The 17,605-nt window shown below is 36.9% G+C and overlaps 1 non-coding gene across 1 annotated transcript; it reads right to left on the reverse strand.

Annotated features, from left to right (window-relative positions):
• Positions 1-2,144: 2,144 nt before the first annotated feature.
• Positions 2,145-2,217, reverse strand: TRNAG-CCC (transfer RNA glycine (anticodon CCC)). The gene has a single exon. It is a non-coding gene; the product is annotated as a tRNA-Gly (tRNA).
• Positions 2,218-17,605: the final 15,388 nt, after the last annotated feature.

Here is a 17,605-nt window from a genome sequence, read left to right on the forward strand (position 1 = left end):
CTAAGCAGTTGACATATAATATCTCCTTTAATTCTTACCTCAACACTGTGAAGTAAACATTATGCCCATTTCATAAGAAAATGGTCATATAACTTGTCCAACGTCAAGGAATCAAACTTAGACCTACTGAATTTCATGGCTCATAAACTTGTTTGCCTCACTATCTTTACTTATGATTTTATGATGTGAGTAATCAGCTGCTGATCCAGACACATTTTAATACTGTGGGTGTATTTCTAGACCTTATTTCTTAAAGAAAACATTAGAGAGATGTCTCTTTGAATAATGCAGACATGAAGAAAAGGGGAGGGGGGAACTTACTTGTTTGAAAGGCATATTCCAGTGAAACTAGTGTGATGAAAAAGAGACAAACATAAAAAGGTATTACATTCAGGAATAGAGAGACATGAAAGTGAGTTAACTGGGATGACTAGTGACTGCAACCATAGTCAAAGGGATGCATCTAATGGAAACACTCAGCAGGATGCCTAAAATTCACTCACCATTCACAATCTAGAGATCTCACATTATCTTATTTTAGGTAATAGTATTTCTCACCTTTTCTGAAAAATACTCCTTGTTCCACCTAGTTGCTTAGGCTATTACAATATTTCTCAACCTTTTTTTTTTTTTTTTAATTTTGCTACCTCAGAGAGAAAAAAAATAATTTAAATGCTCCCTTATACAGAAATGAAATACTGGGATAAGATCTGTTGGGTAAGGAGGGCCACAGACCATTTAATATCTAAGACATATTTGCTTCCCAAGAAACAAGTTGCCCTGTTGAGAATGTTTGGGTTATAAAGCTACTTGATCCCTTCTCCTACATCCTAGATCTGCTATTACTTCTAAACCGTAAGGGGTTCTGGCTAAATAACAAGCGCCCAGGAAAAGCATATGGATGGTCAGCATAGCATTTCATGGGTGTCTCATTAACTCAGTGTATAGCAAGTTAGTCCAGTTGATCCATAGCTCCTGTTAACTACAAGGCCATTTGTTCAACTGCATAGGCTGCTCAGAAGAAGAAAGGCTGTGAAGTCAGATGTTCGGGTTCAAACCTCAGCTCCTCCACTTCTCAGCAATGAGACTTTGGCCCATCATCTAACCTAGTGGTCCTCAACTGGGGGCAACTTTGTGCACCCTCCCCCGAAGACATTTGGCAATGTCTGGAGACAGTTTTGATGATCAAAACTGGGGGGAAGGAGACTACTGTTACCTAATGGGTAGAGGCCAGGGACGCTGCTAAACGTCCCCCAATGCACAGGTCAGCCTCTCACAAAAGGGAATCATCCAGTCCAAAATGTCAACTGCCAGGTTGAGAAACTTTGATTTAACTTCTCTGCTGCTCATTTTTGTCATTGTGCCAGATGGCGTTCATTCCTTAGCGGACATTTTCAATCCATCTCCTTGTTGCCTCCACTGAAGAGGTTGCAAACACTAAATACTCATTTTGCCAGCCTCCCTTGCCTTGCAGCTAGGGATAGCCCGGAGGCGCAGTTCTGCCCAGTGAGAGATAAGTGGAAATCTATTAGAGGCATAAGGAAAGTTTTGTTTTTTTCCTGAGACAAGAAACAGATCAGACTGGTGTCATCTCCTTCTTAGCTGCTTTCTATCTCAAATGTGGAAGTAATATATAGAGTTGCAGCCATCTTCTTACTATCGTTAGGGAAAGGCAAGAGATTCAAAGAGAGGATGACCTAGATATTGCTGAGGCCATGAACCAATGCCATATCACCCTCCTGTACTTCTTGTTATGTTAGAATATATAACTCCTATTTGTTTAAACATTCCTGATATACTCAAATGTAAAATTAGGATAATAATAGGGTTTTTTCACTAATTTTTATTGAGGTAAAATACATAATATGCCATTTTAACCATTTTAAATGTACAATTCAGTGGCATCAATTACAATACATTTGCAATGTTGTGCAACCATCACCACTATTTACAATTTTTTTCAACACCCCAAACAAAAACTCTGTGCTCATTAAGTAATAACTGTCATCCACCTTCTCCTCAACCTGAAATCCCTGTTAACCTCTAATCCACTTACTGTTTTTCTTTCTTTCTTTTTTTTTTTTTTTAATATTTATTTATTTATTTGGCTGCTCCCGGTCTTAGTTGCGGCATGTGGGATTTATTTCCCTGACCAGGGATCGAACCCGGGCCCCCTGCATTGGGAGTGCAGAGTCCCAACCACTGGACCACCAGGGAAGTCCCCCACTTACTGTTTTTATGAATTTGTCTATTCTAGACAGTTCATATAAGTGTAATAATACCATATTGATCCACAAGGCTTATTTCACTTAGTATAATGTTCACAAGGTTCACCCATGTTGTAGCACATATCAGAACTTCATTCCTTTTCATGGCTGAATGATATTCCAAAGTATTCCTCATTTTGTTTATCCATTCACCTGTTGATGGGAACTTTGGTTGTTTCCACCTTTTGGCAATGACAGGGTTTTAAAAGATTAAATGAAATAATATACCTAAAGCACTTAGAACAGTGCTTGGTACCTAAGAAGAACTTAGCAAATGTAAGCTAAAATTATTACTGCTATCACTAAACACCAGCCTGTCACATCCACCCTGTCAACTGTCTTTTGTTCCAAGGGGGAATGTACTAGTATGTATGTGCACTGGCATAAAACTGTGATCAGAACCTACTGTACAATTCAAAGCAAATGATACTCTCATGGATCTGTGACCATGTGCAGATGTGACGGACAGCAACCCACACTCATTTATCCATTCATCCTTCCATACATCTATCCATTCAGAATTTATTGAGCACCTCCTACGGGAGAAATCCTATGCTTCAAACCTAAGCTGAAGTGACACACAATTGATTTGTTAAAAAAGACAAAGAAGAAAAGGAGGTCCTTAATAAACATTTTTGGTGATTATGGAATAGTTCTACACTCAGTCATGAGCTTCAAAAATGTCTCAAGGACTGTGTTATTTCTTCAGAGTTATCAATGAACCAGGCGCCTGCCTTATGAAGTCCTCATCCTGCTAAGTACTTTTTAAAGATTCATAAATATTGTTGACTTTCATCCTTTACACCTAATGTCTCAAGGTACAAAATACAAGCTTGGTATAGTGACTGTCATGACTGGTGCCAGGAAGAATGCCATTGCCTAAGTGAGAAAAACTTCTACCTCCAAGTAACAGGGATAGGCAGAGAGTAGAGATGTGTGCAGAGCAGGCCAACTTTTTAGCTGGCGAGAGATAAATTTTTTGGGAGAGACTCTGGTGTAGGGAGGGGGCTTATACTGACGAGCACATTAAAACAAGGAGTAGGAAAAAAGTGTGGAGGAGGAAATGATAGTAAATCTGATGTCAGTGGTGATAGCCAATCTTACTTTGGCATACAAGACCTTTTAGATGAGTGTGGATGGTCAACATTTAAGATCAACTACTGGAATGTTTGAAAGTGAGGTATTCAAGGAGCATTTGCTATGTGCAATGTGTTTTAAAACATAAGATAATTATCAGCTTGCCCTGGTGTATCTTACAATTTATTTAGTGAAAATCCACCCACACAATATCTTCAGAAAGCAAGTGGAAGAAATAGTGAGGAAATAAGAATGCCGTGGGGGTCTGAGATGGTACGAGAACTCCACGCTTAGAGAACATTCATGAGGGAGATAGAAACTGAACTGCACTGAGTAGTGGTTGGCATGAAGGAAAGAAAGGAAATACCACCAATAGAGGAATGACAGACCACTAGAAAGGAGGTGGTGGGCTGACTAGGCAGTAAGAGGTTGGCCTGACTGGACCACCACGAGAAATAAGGCTTCATGGGAGAGTGGTGCCCAGAAAGAGACAGGCACTAAGTAGCTCATTAGTTTCAGGTCAGTCACAAGATAATATGGCTTCATTTCTAGGTGCTGGAGATTCTCATTCCGTTTCACTAGTCCCTCCCCTGACCACTTTTTTCATATCTTGTATTTCATCTCACACACTCTAGGCAAGGGGAAAAATATTCATGTTTCAAAAAAATAAACTAGCTCCCAACAAATTTTCTCGGGCTCCTCTGAGTAACTACCACACACCCTCCCAGTCATATCTTTACATGATTTTCATTTAAATTGGCTCACTTACTTGGCATTTCCTGATGATCTAACCTGTCACTGGTGCTCCAGCTGATACTGTGATTGCTACTGGCTATTTTATACTCTGGAATGAAAAGTGGTAACAATAGAGCCTCTTGTGTTTTATGTTTTGTCAAATGCTGGGTATATTTCTGGCATTTCGTACGTAACAAGTGTCACAAAGCAGGCCTGGGCCGAAGGATATGGCATCTGCTGGCCTCTGGCACAACAAAGGTGGCAAGCCCAGTGGTCTCCGACCTGTAGGGTAGTGATAGACGGCTCTGGGAAATGAGGCTTTTACCACAATCTACATGAAAAAAGAAATAGTGCCTCCAGTGTATCTCCATGAACACTAGAAAAGCCTGAGTGGAAATAACCTACACCCAGGAGACAAGTGCTTTGCTTAATGAGGGTTTTAATCCTACAGTCGCTCTCTGATAGGTGTACATTGCCAAGCATAGAAACTTAGAGTCACTCAAAATTACTAGGGTGTATGGTGTTAGGGAGTGTCCTAATTTCATTCTTTTACATGTAGCTGTCCAGTTTTCCCAGCAACACTTATTGAAGAGGCTGTCTTTTCTTTATTGTATATTCTTGCCTCCTTTATCAAAAATAAGGTGACCATGTGTGCGTGGGTTTCTCTCTGGGCTTTCAATCCTGTTCCATTGATCTATATTTCTGTTTTTGTGCCAGTACCATACTGTCTTGATTACTGTCGCTTTGTAGTATAGTCTGAAGTCAGGGAGTCTGATTCCTCAGCTCTGTTTTTTTTTTTTCTCAAGGTTGCTTTGGCTATTCAGGGGTCTTCTGTGTCTCCATACCAATCTTAAGATTTCTTGTTCTAGTTCTGTAAAAAATGCCATTGGTAATTTGATAGGGATTGCATTGAATCTGTAGATTGCTTTGGGTAGTATAGTCATTTTCACAATATTGATTCTTCCAATCCAAGAACATGGTATATCTCTCCATCTGTTTGTGTCAGCTTTGATTTCTTTCATCAGTGTCTTATAGTTTTCTGAGTACAGATCTTTTACCTCCTTAGGTAGGTTTATTCCTAGGTATTTTATTCTTTTTGCTGCAATGGTAAATGGGATTGTTTCCTTAATTTCTCTTTCTGGTCTTTCATTGTTAGTGTATAGGAATGCAAGAGACTTCTGTGCATTAATTTTGTATCCTGCAACTTTACCAAATTCATTGATTAGCTCTAGTAGTTTTCTGGTGGCATCTTTAGGATTCTCTATGTATAGTATCATGTCATCTGCAAACAGTGACAGCTTTACTTCTTCTTTTCTGATTTGGATTCCTTTTATTTCTTTTTCTTCTCTGATTGCTGTGGCTAAAACTTCCAAAACTATGTAGAATAATAGTGGTGAAAATAAACTCCAAATGAATTAAAGACCTAAATGTAAGGCCACACACTATAAAACTCTTAGAGGAAAACATAGGCAGAACACTCTATGACATAAATCACAGCAAGATCCTTTTTGACCCACCTCCTAGAGAAATGGAAATAAAAACAAAAATAAACAAATGGCACCTAATGAAACTTAAAAAGTTTTGCACAGCAAAGGAAACCATAAACAAGACGAAAAGACAACCCTCAGAATGGGAGAAAATATTTGCAAATGAAGCAACTGAGAAAGGATTAATGCCCCAAATTTACAAACAGCTCATGCAGCTCAATATCAAAAAAAACAAACAACCCAATCCAAAAATGGGCAGAAGACCTAAATAGACATTTCTCCAAAGAAGATATACAGATTGCCAACAAACACATGAAAGAATGCGCAACATCATTAATCATTAGAGAAATGCAAATCAAAACCACAGTGAGGTATCACCTCACACCTGTCAGAATGGCCATCAAAAAATCTACAAACAATAAATGCTGGAGAGGGTGTGGAGAAAAGGGAACCCTCCTGCACTGTTGGTGGGAATGTAAATTGATACAGCCACTATGGAGAACAGTATGGAGGTTCCTTAAAAAACTAAAAATAGAACTACCATATGACCCAGCAATCCCACTGTTGGGCATATGCCCTGAGAAAACCATAATTCAAAAAGATACACGTACCACAATGTTCACTGCAGCACTATTTACAATAGCCAGGACATGGAAGCAACCTAAATGTCCATCAACAGATGACTGGATAAAGAAGATATGGCACATATATACAATGGAATATTAGCCATAAAAAGGAACGAAATTGAGTTATTTGTAGTGAGGTGGATGGACCTAGAATCTGTCATACAGAGTGAAGTAAGTCAGAAAGAGAAAAACAAATACTGCATGCTAACGTATATGTATGGAATTTATCAAAGCAGTACTGATGAACCTAGTGGCAGGGCAGGAATAAAGACGCAGACGTAGAGAACAGACTTGAGGGCATGGGGATGGGGATGGGGAAGGGGAAGCTGGGATGAAGTGAGAGAGTAGCATTGACGTATATACCCTACCAAATGTAAAATGGATGGCTAGTGGGAAGCTGCTACATAGCACAGGGAGATCAGCTCAGTGCTCTGTGATCACCTAGAGGGATGGGATAGGGAGGGTGGCTCAAGAGGGAGGGGATATGGGGATATATGTATACATATAGCTGATTCAGTTTGTGGTACAGCATAAACTAACACAACATTGTAAAGCATTTATACTCCAATAAAGATGTTAAAAAATAAGAAGTTTAAAGTTGTGCACCATTCTGAGTAGTGTGATGAGAACCATCCTGCTTCATCCAGCCCAGGACGTGAATCATCCCTTTCTCCAGCATATCCCACCTGTTAAGTCACTTAACTAGCTGTCTCAGTTATTGAATTGACTGTCTTGGTATCATAGTGTTTGTGTGTAAAAAACAACTATTTTACTTAAATAAAAGCACCAGACTAGTGATGCTGGCAATCTGGATATGCCAAAGCGAAGCTGTAAAGCGTTCCCTTGAAGTGAAAATGTCAAAGTTCTCAACTTAATAAAGGAAGAAAAAAAATTAAATGCTCTGGTTGCTAAGATCTATGGTAAGAACAAATCTTTTATCTGTGAAATTGTGAAGAAGGAAAAAGAAATTTGGCTTGCTTTGCTGTTGCACCTCAAACTGCAAAAGTTAGGGCCACAGTGTGTGATAAGTACTAAGTTAAAATGGAAAAGGCATTATATTTGTATAAGATATTTTGAAAGAGACCATGTTCACATAACTTTTATTACAGCATATACTTATAACTTTTATTTTGTTATTAATTGTTGCTAATCTCTTAATGTGCCTAATTTATAAAATAAACTTTATCATAAGTATGTATGTATAAGAAAAACATAGGATGCACAGGGTATAATACTATCTGCAGGTTTAGGCATTCAACTGGAGGTCTTGAAACATATCTCCTGTGGATAAGGGAGGTCTACACTATTTATATATTCAACACAATAAACTGTTTCTTATTTCATGATTACAGTTGTGATTAGAATATGTATTTAGTTTTTAACTGATCACAGTATTTCTCTACTAATTATTACAAAATTACCTCAATTCAAGTAGATCAAACAAGAGGATACCTTATCAATTAGAAACATACATTAGTATACTCAAACAATCTTTGAATTTACAAGAGCTTAAATAATAACATTTAATAAAAAATTAATATTAGCAATAAAATTGCTAAAATAAATATTCTAAAGTATGAAAGAAAATCAATTAAATAAATACTTATCATCATTACTTAAGCTAAACAGGCATCAGGAAAATAGTAATTTCATATGTAGTGAAACCAGGTAACCACTACCAGTAAATAAAACTTGCTGAATGTCTACTACTACACATGAAAAGCACTGTGCCGTGTACCAAGAGGAATTACAAAATAAGTTTCAGACTCTCCTCAAGGAATTTACATTCTGGTTGAGGGAGATACAATATGTATAATTAAACTATAATATAAAGTGGTATATTATGGCACATGCACACCAATGAAGGACAGGAAGCAAATAATGCAAAAAATAAATGAGGCAGCAGATAGCTAGAATGATGTACTCCAACTACATCAAGGGAAACTTTCAAGTAATAAGACTCTTCCCATGCCACTTATAATCCTGTTGCTAACATCGCCTACTTAAATATTTGAGGATAAAATAGAGAATAACTAAATTCAGCAATAAAATATGATGGTTAGAAAAAAATCACATCTCTTTCCAGTACTATCATCATTGTTAGGACCAGAAAATGACTCCTCATGTCGCATTCTGTAAAAAGACTTGCTCATTATATCCATCTACAGGTTGTACTTTCCCCCTCCAATTCCCCTCCCTGATGAGGGAACAGTGGTAGGCCTGGGGTTCCTCTGGGGTTCCTACTGAGGACTATACAAAATAATTATTGCTTTCTAACAGCCAATTGGAAATTTAATCTTAAAGTGATAATAGTATAATAGGTTTAAAAACAAGGAGCTGCATTAGATAACTCTGCATCTGAATAGCATACAAGGCATTATTCTAAATAGGCAAAACTGCTTAATATCTAACTGCCAGAGCACTGTAATATGATGTTAAACTAATTGTTCCCAACAATTTTTACTTTAGTAGCAGTGACTGAAGATTGACTGGTTAGTGAGTTTGGAAATCTGACGTATTAAGAAGCTAACCTGAAGGAGAAAATTAACAAAGTTAAGTGGAATTTCTGCAAATTAAAAAAAAGTTATTATTAGAAACTTTAAGAACTTTAGCTACAGAGAAATATGAAACAAGCCACTACACCTTCTAAACCAACCTTACCAGGTGGTAAAGAGGATGCAATATTTTTGAGTGACATAATGTAGCCATACAGAATGTAAACTAACACACGTAATAAAAAGTGCTCACATTCTTTTCTTGGACTTTAACACACTCCAACCTTTTTCATAGGTTCAGTGTGCATAAGTAACTAAAAAAGTAAAAATTGTTGATTCTCTGTGTTTAGCTTGTTTCTCTCAAGAAAGTTTATTCGCCAAAGCTTTCCATTAAACACTGATTATACAAGCAAAGCACATCGAAACTTAAGAAAGCATTTAAACCTTTTGAAAAAGAGCTATTATTCCTTCAACTACTGTGTAAAGACTATAACTGCATGAAACTTAGCCATTGTAACACCACCACCAAGAATAAACTGCTTCTTACTTTATTCAAAGTTTATTACCACTCTGAAGAATCCTCAAGCCATACATTTATTACAACTCTAAAGAATCCTCAAGCCATACAATTCAGCTAAATGCTTAAGATAACTAAGTAACAAATACCAATTTTTCCAGACCTTTCTACATAGAACTCACATTAAGTAACTAGTTTTACATAAAAATATCACATTAACAATGTTAGTCAGTAGTATCAAAACACACATAGATAATAATATTTTGTCTTGAATTTAAGTTCCTAAAGTGTGTAAAATCTTTTTATGTTTTAACAGTTATGTTCAAAAAGCAGCAGCCATTAAATCCCATAATATGTACGTGTGTATGTATGCCTTAAATCACCTAGTATTGATTAGAAAAATGTTAAAGAATGGTTAAAAAAAAAAAAGGCAATACTTTTTGGTCAGTACAGTGTCAACATCTGGGCATGTCTGAGAAGTAATAGCAAAAGCTTTCTAATACAGTGTATCACCCAGAAGTTAGATCTTGGGAGATCCTAGAACAAAAAGGCTCAAGGCCCTCAGGCATAGGTGGAACTAAGCAATGGATCTCAAAGATGGGATCCTGAGATGTGGCTCTCGGTATAAGCATCACCAGGCAGCTTGTTAAAAATGCACGTTACTGGGCCACACTCCCAGAGATTCTAATTTAGTAGCTATAGGGTGGAACCAGGTATCAACATATTTTAAGTTTTCTTTTCTCTCTTTTTTAAAAAAATTAATTAATTTATTTTTGGCTGCGTTGGGTCTTCGTCGTTGCACGCGGGCTTTCTCTAGCTTCAGAGAGCGGGGGATACTCTTTGTTGCAGTGCGCCGGCTTCTCATTGCGGTAGCTTCTCTTGTTCGGGAGCACGGGGCTCTAGGCGCACGTGCTTCAGGAGTTGTGGCTCACGGGCTCTAGAGCACAGGCTCCGCAGTTGTGGCGTGCGGGCTTAGTTGCTCCACGTCATGTGGGATCCTCCTGGATCAGGGCTCGAACCCGTGTCCCCTGCACTGGCAGGCGGATTCCCAACCACTGCGTCACCAGGGAAGCCCTCAACATATTTCTTAAACCAGACCAAATTGATTCAGATGCATCATCATCCTTGGGAACCACTGAGGTCCTAAAGCAATGTTTCTCAAAGTGTTAGACATTTGTTAAATATGCTCAATACTGGGCCCAATTTCTCATCAACAATGTGAGACTCTCTGCTAGTGGGACCAAACAATGTGAATTTTAAATACGTATCTCAAGTGAATCTACTGGTACTAAAAGCTTCAGAACCTATGTCTACAGGATTGGGACTAGATCCTTTAGAGCTGCAGGTGCTCAAAAATAAAATCATTTTGTTGATTATAATCTACTCCATTTAGAGGCACTGAAAGTTTGAATATAAATCCAAGAAAATATCCTGCTGCAAAAAAGTCAAACAATTCTTCGAAATCTGCACTTAGCAGCTAACCTTCTAGAATCTAGTAAATTTAAACTTCTAGTCATCTCCTTCAAAAAGGTCCCTTTCTAAACTGAGTGCCAGCCATGACAATAAGAACCTTCAAACCTAAATACAAAGCACTCTAGACAGAATGCTTAGGAATGCTTTCTTAGAAAGATGAGATAACAGACAAAAAGTTCAATACAGCTTCTTTGGAAAGATTCCCTCCCACCCAAACAGGGCATTTTGCACACAAAAGTTAACTACAATAAAATTTGCTTCCTAAAAAATACAGGAAATTCTGAAAAAATACATTAAGTACATTCCTTTTTATAAAACCAAAGTGTCAAAGAAAAATTAAATAAAATATATAAGCAGAGTAAAATTTAGATTTTAATAGTTAATTTGTTTAAAGAATTTAAGCCTGAGTCTCCAAATATTACAATATTTTATAGCCTGTTTATTTAAAACCTTTATCTTTTAAGAGAAAATAAGTGTTTCATGATGTCTGAATTTGCTCCTTCATATTATAATTTCAATCCTTATCACTGAAATCAAAATAACAAATTCATGGAGCAGAGACTGAATATAAGGCATTAAGTTGCTTTTCTTCAACTTCAAAAAAACCTGAAATGATATAGTTCCTAATTTAGTGATCAAAAATAACCAAAAGTAAATACGGGTAGAGAATATCTTGCTATTGGTTCACTGAGGTTAAGCATGAACTTAACTAAAGGTCTGTTTTGTTTTGTATTTTTATAAATCTATTTATTTTTTATTTTTATTTTGGCTGCGTTGGGTCTTTGTTGCTGTGTGCGGGCTTTCTCTGGTTGCGGTGAGCGGGGTCTACTCTTCATTGCAGTGCACGGGCTTCTCACTGCAGTGTCTTCTCTTGTTGAGGAGCACGGGCTCCAGGCACGCAGGCTTCAGTAGTTGTGGCACGTGGGCTCAGTAGTTGTGGCTCGCGGGCTCTAGAGCACAGGCTAAGTAGTTGTGGGGCACGGGCTTAGTTGCTCCGCAGCATGTGGGATCTTCCCGGGCCAGGGATCGAACCCGTGTCCCCTGCATTGGCAGGCGGATTCTTAACCACTGTGCCACCAGGGAAGCTCCTAAAGGTCTGTTTTGTTCATAGAGATTTGCTTCAGTATTTCTGTATTGAGAGTTACTTCCTTGAAAGTTGTAGTTTTAAATTTATTATCACTGTTGAAGAGTCTCTCCTTGACCAAACTTTAGTCAGGCTCCTCTGAACTCTTTCCAATTAGGCCCTAACTTTTGGGCTTCTGTGCTCATCTCTGCGTTGTCCAATTTTAGCAAGAATCCTACTATGTCAGTTTAACCAGAATCCCCCACCCTCAATATTGATCACGCTGGATATCTGATTAGGTTCCTCATCTCTACCATCCCCCATGTAATATCTGACCACCTGGCCTGCCTTCATCAACAATCCTGTTTAGGTCTGTTTAGCCAGAATCCCCCTTATTTTGATGTTTCTTTCCTCTGAGTAATGTTTACCCCACCCTTCTACTTGGCTATACATCCCCAGTTCTCCTAGTTGTATTCCAAGTTTGAGCCCAATCTCTCTCCCCCACTGCAAAACCACATTGCAGTGGTCCCTACAACTATCGTGATAGTCTCCCTGAATCAAGTCTGCTTTACTAATCTTTATAAGTGTCATGAACAATTTTTTCTTAAACATCACTACCAACATAATGAGTAATTTTCTCCTTGCCTCACGGTCACAGAGAGAAATTTTCAAAATAAATCCCTCCCACCCCCACCAGGAAAAAAACAAATTTAAAGAACTATGTAACTAAGAATAAAAAAAAGTAGAAAGGAGGAGACTGGTATACATCTCTAGCCAATCTAATGCACATTAATACTGATCATCTAATAGAATTATTGTTACATTCAGTTTTCCAAAATCAGCACAGTCTAGGCACCTCACCAACGGCCTTTATGGGCCTTTCTTGCTTAAAATATAAGAAGATAAAAAGTTAGCCAAATACATGGGCCACATAAAATAAAATCATCAAAATCAAATGAACTTCAGATGAGACAGGAAGGACACCAGATCTGAATACGCTATCTGAAATAAAACTAAAGGGCAAAAACTAAAGCCCTCTCAGTGTGAGCAGATTCTGAAACACTAATCAAGACCTGGAATCCTGCCACAGAAGCAATCTAGAAAACATGCCGAAATGACCATATGGCTGTCCTGCAGAAATCTGGAAAGGAACCAGTCAAGAAGCTGACAAGAGAAACAAACATGCTTCTCACCAAATGAGGCCTGACACAGCCTGGAACCTGAGGTCTGTCAAGAAAAGCAAACAGAAAAATGTAGTCAAGCAGCCATTTAGGAATGATTCTTCTCTAGGTTATAGCTCACTCAAATTTGTGTCAAATGATACATAAATTGAGATACGACATTTGGAGGAAGGCCTTCAGCCTGTTTTCAAAGAAAACCCAAGAGAGTATCTTCTTGTATCAAGGCTGTAAAAGAAAACTTCACCAAGATGGCCATGAAGGCTGGTGACAAGCACTGGAGGAATACACAACAAATTAAGATGGAGTTCTGACATCTGGAATATATCTATATAGAAATTACATATATGGCAGCTGAGATGCTAAAGATTTTTAAGTTCATTTTTTTTTCTGGTGGAAAATGGTATTTCTTTAAGGAACCCTGGCAAAGTCATAATTAGTAGAAGAACATTCTATAAACTTTATGAACTTCCAATGAATTCGATTAATAGAGCTTCCAAACATCTGAAATCTTACATAACTAATGGTCTCAAATGTTAAAGAAATAACCACAAAGTATTAGCAACTATAAAACAACCAAAATAAGATGACCAAAAATGGATATTAATACAGTAAGTGAAAGGAAAGCAAATATTCCTTAACCAGAAGACAAAATGTTTATCAAAATTTTGTTTCAAAGCACTTAACTTCCAGTTAAAGCAGTGGTAGAGCTTAGAAAATTTTTAACCAAATGAGACAGATCCACTATTATATCCCACTTAAAAAAAAAAAAAACTAACAAAAAAGACTATAATAAAGGCTACAGAATGGGCTATATCTTTACCACAGTATGACAACCAATATTACTGATCAAACTCCTTGATTTTTAAAGTAGGGAAAACTGTGATCTAATAGTTCAAAACAAGCTAAAAATATTCTTTAAATGACAGAAGCAACGAAAAACCTCAGAATTAGAAAAACTGAAAAATGTTGTGTTTGAGAGCAAGGAAGATGTGAAAAGAGAGGTGATCAAACTCAGGAAAGATTTAGAAAGAAAAGAAAAACTTATTTCAGGAATGAAGACTAAGTTAACAAGAAGCACAGTGGGTTAATGCCTTACAAAAGTAGAAAATGGAACATAAGACAAATTTTAGAATTAAAAAAAAAGAAGAGGTAAAAAGATTTTAAGAGACAATAATTAATATGTAACATAAGCAAGACTGTCCAATATATGTTTAGTAGGAGTCCCTGAAGAAGACCAAAGCAACAAAGCAAAAAATACTAAAAACTATAATAAAACTCTCCTGGAATAAAAGATAACTTCAAACTACATATTGAAAGACTATACATGTATCTGAGAAAATGATACAGCCCAAATCAAACACATTTTAATGAAGCTAAAGTGACCTTCAAGTATAAAAACCCATAGATGAAAACTTCTTATAGTCTTGTATATTCTTGCCACATAATACATGAGAACTCAAGGAATATTGTTCCCGTAAGTCTGTCCTGAAGAATCTACCAGAGAATAAGCTTCAAACAACCAACAGCTTGGAAAGGAATTAACATAAGGGCTCCTGGAATGTGTGAGCCATTCAGGTAGTAACTTTCAAAGGGGAAGAGAGTAGCAGAATGATCAATATCTCTAAGGTAAGTCCTCCATCATTCCATGAAAGAAATGACCAGAGAAGGATTGGAAATTCATATAGTTATTCTCTCAGCACAGCTGTAAGACTAAGAATTTCCAGAATATCTGATAACCAAATGTAGTTATTAAATTTCTTAAAGAACCAGATATATATATACATATATTTTTAAACATTTTAATATTCCTCCAATATTTTATTGTGTTGACTCTGAGAAAAATTAATGTTAGTCTTAGAGAGGTATACTTTCTTCCTAGGTAACCTAGTAGAGAAATTAGCTCCTGCCCAACCTAGTGAAGAAACTAATTGAAATGGGGCATCCATAGTCACTCCATTAATAGAATTTTTGCCCATCCCCTTCCTCTACAGCTGGCAATTACAGAGTAAAGTTTGAAAGTCAATCGTACAGAAGCCTGCAGCAAGAACCAGGAATGGATCAAGGAACGGGAATTCCTCTTACGGGGAAAGGTGGAGTTTACCACGGGAAAAGGTAGAATAATGGGCTGAGGGGCTTGAAGAGAGAGTCATTTGGAAAAAAACAAGATGGAAAGAAGCCTTGAAGAGTACCTTCACCTTGCAAGGAGCTAAATCTATAAGGATCTGCTTTTTGAAGGAACAAAAGTAAGCAGCCTCTGTCCACATCATCCCAGTATCTATGGGACAGGTCAATAAAGAACAAAAAGTCCTAAAATAATTTTCAAGACCAAGAAAGAACTGATTGACTATTAACATTATGGAATCAGGGTCTTACCACTATTACAAAAGGACAACCAAATTTTACCATGTAATACAAGATCTTTATGATGAAATCTGTATGATGACTATAGTTCCTCTCATCCTGAAAAAGAATCTGAAAATTATCAGCTTTCTCATCTCTTATTTGAATAAAGAATAATGACTTAATATGGCAGAGAAAGCACAACAGTCTCCTAGACAAGTAAATATCTCTTCTTAAATCTAGACTGAAAATTTGTAGAATTCTAAATCCAAATACCTTTTAACAACATACAATTTATAATGAAAATAAGATTCAAGCATTTAAGTCTAAGTTATAAACATTTTGTGTAGGTAATAAAACCTACAGATTAGGTCATAATAGCATAATAATAGGGTAAACAGTTAACTCTATGGTTAAGTAGAAAAGATTAAGGAGAAAGGCTTAGGAAAAGAGTAACTGCTTAACCTCAAGAAGATATGACTGCTAGTCAAGCTAATTTACTGATGGTAGGCAAATGATAAACAGAACTCTGAACTGAAAATACATCTGGATACCACGGATTTGCTTCATGCAAAAGAATCTAGTTAATTAAATCTAGCCGACTAGCTGTATTTTCCCCCACATTGTGTCCCCAAATCCAGCAATGGTGAATATGTTGTTGACTGGGAAATATATAACTACGCTTCTGTAGAATAAACCCAAAATCAATAGGCTCAACAGAATGAAGGCTTCAGAAATAAGGAAACCCAGATGTTTATTCTAGCATTTACTTTCATAAATATTGATAGCAAAGAATCAAATATGTAGCTGTGAAGCAGTAATGTATCCAAAATTGGATGCTTCATTAAAGCTGGATATGGCCCAAAGCTGCAGGAAAACATCCTGAAGGAAAAGGTCTTATACAAATGATACCTTTGTAGAGGCCATGGAGTAAAAGAGAACATGGTAAAAACCAGTTCCGTGTTTGCATACACAGGACACCTTCCACCTCAACAATTCTACAAATATTGTGCATAAAAGGTTGCCAGGAAACACTGCCAAGGACTGGGATCAACTTCAGAAAAAATAAAATAAAACTACTAGTGGCATGACTAAGTGTAGGGGAAAAGTGTCATAAAATATTTTAGAAGAGCATCATATTTTATTCCTCCAGAACAGGCATAGAACTGGCCATTATAATCTTAGCCAAAAACAGTCTATTGATATTACTGATTGAACTGGACTTCAATCAAAATGGCACTGCCCAGGAGCTACAAATGGACTGAAGTCACAAAGTTCCAGGGTTTGTTATTAGCATCTAAGTTAATTTTTTCCCTTAAATGATGATAGAACATTGTTCAATCCAAGAGCCCGAGAAATGAGCGAACAAATATCAGACTACACTTTTAGATATAGCTTGAATCATTAACAATACCTACAATAGCTAGGGCATTTGTAATAAAAACCGGAACAACACTTCCAGATGTACTAAAAAGACTCATCTCAACATGGGAAGAAAACAAAACCACACTATAGAAAAGAGATGGGTCAACTGGATTTTTGTCTGCCTTTTTTCTCCATTCTTTCCTTCTTCACCTCTGACCAGAATTTTTTAAATCCTTTCTATGTAGTGTTTGAGACAGGACAAGTACGAACAATATATATTCAAACATTATGAATAATACAGTTAACTTCTTTTTCATGGATATGTCAAATCACTCATTTATCTGTCTCTTCCCCTGCCCCATATTTTAGCTATTTTACTTTCATTTAAGAATGAAATAAGAAAGTGAAACCTAATATGATTCACTATTTTGCTTATACTTAAATGATAAATGTAAAGCTTATCTACCAGAGGGTAGGCTCCTTCCTAAAAGTAAAGCTCTTGTCTTTTTCTGTTTGTTTCTCTAACACCTAGCACAACTACTCAAGTTTTGTTGAACCTGTGGATATCAGTTATCCATCCTTTCCTTACTTTTAAATAAATTAATACTCAAAAACTAGAAATCACCTGGCATATATTATGGAACTCATTAGCAAAGGAGGCTTTCTGGAAGAGCCTCAAATAGAATGGCTCCACGTTTCTTTTTAATCTTCTGTATGTGAGGCTCATCTAAAATCATTGTGAATAAAGTGCAAGACAGTGACAAAAATAACTTGAATTCAGATCTCTATCATCCCATTTTCCACATTTACATAAAAGGCTATGATTTCCATGCTTAGGTATTTCACAAACAGCTCATTAAACAGGTTCATATAATAAATAACTCTTCATATAGTGCATAGCCAAGAAAAATAACATATTTATATAGAATAACAAGACCACTTAATAAGACCACTAAACCTCGTGTCCTGCCAGGCACGC

Source organism: Balaenoptera ricei, chromosome 3, assembly GCF_028023285.1.
Source record: "Balaenoptera ricei isolate mBalRic1 chromosome 3, mBalRic1.hap2, whole genome shotgun sequence".
NCBI lineage: Eukaryota > Metazoa > Chordata > Mammalia > Artiodactyla > Balaenopteridae > Balaenoptera > Balaenoptera ricei.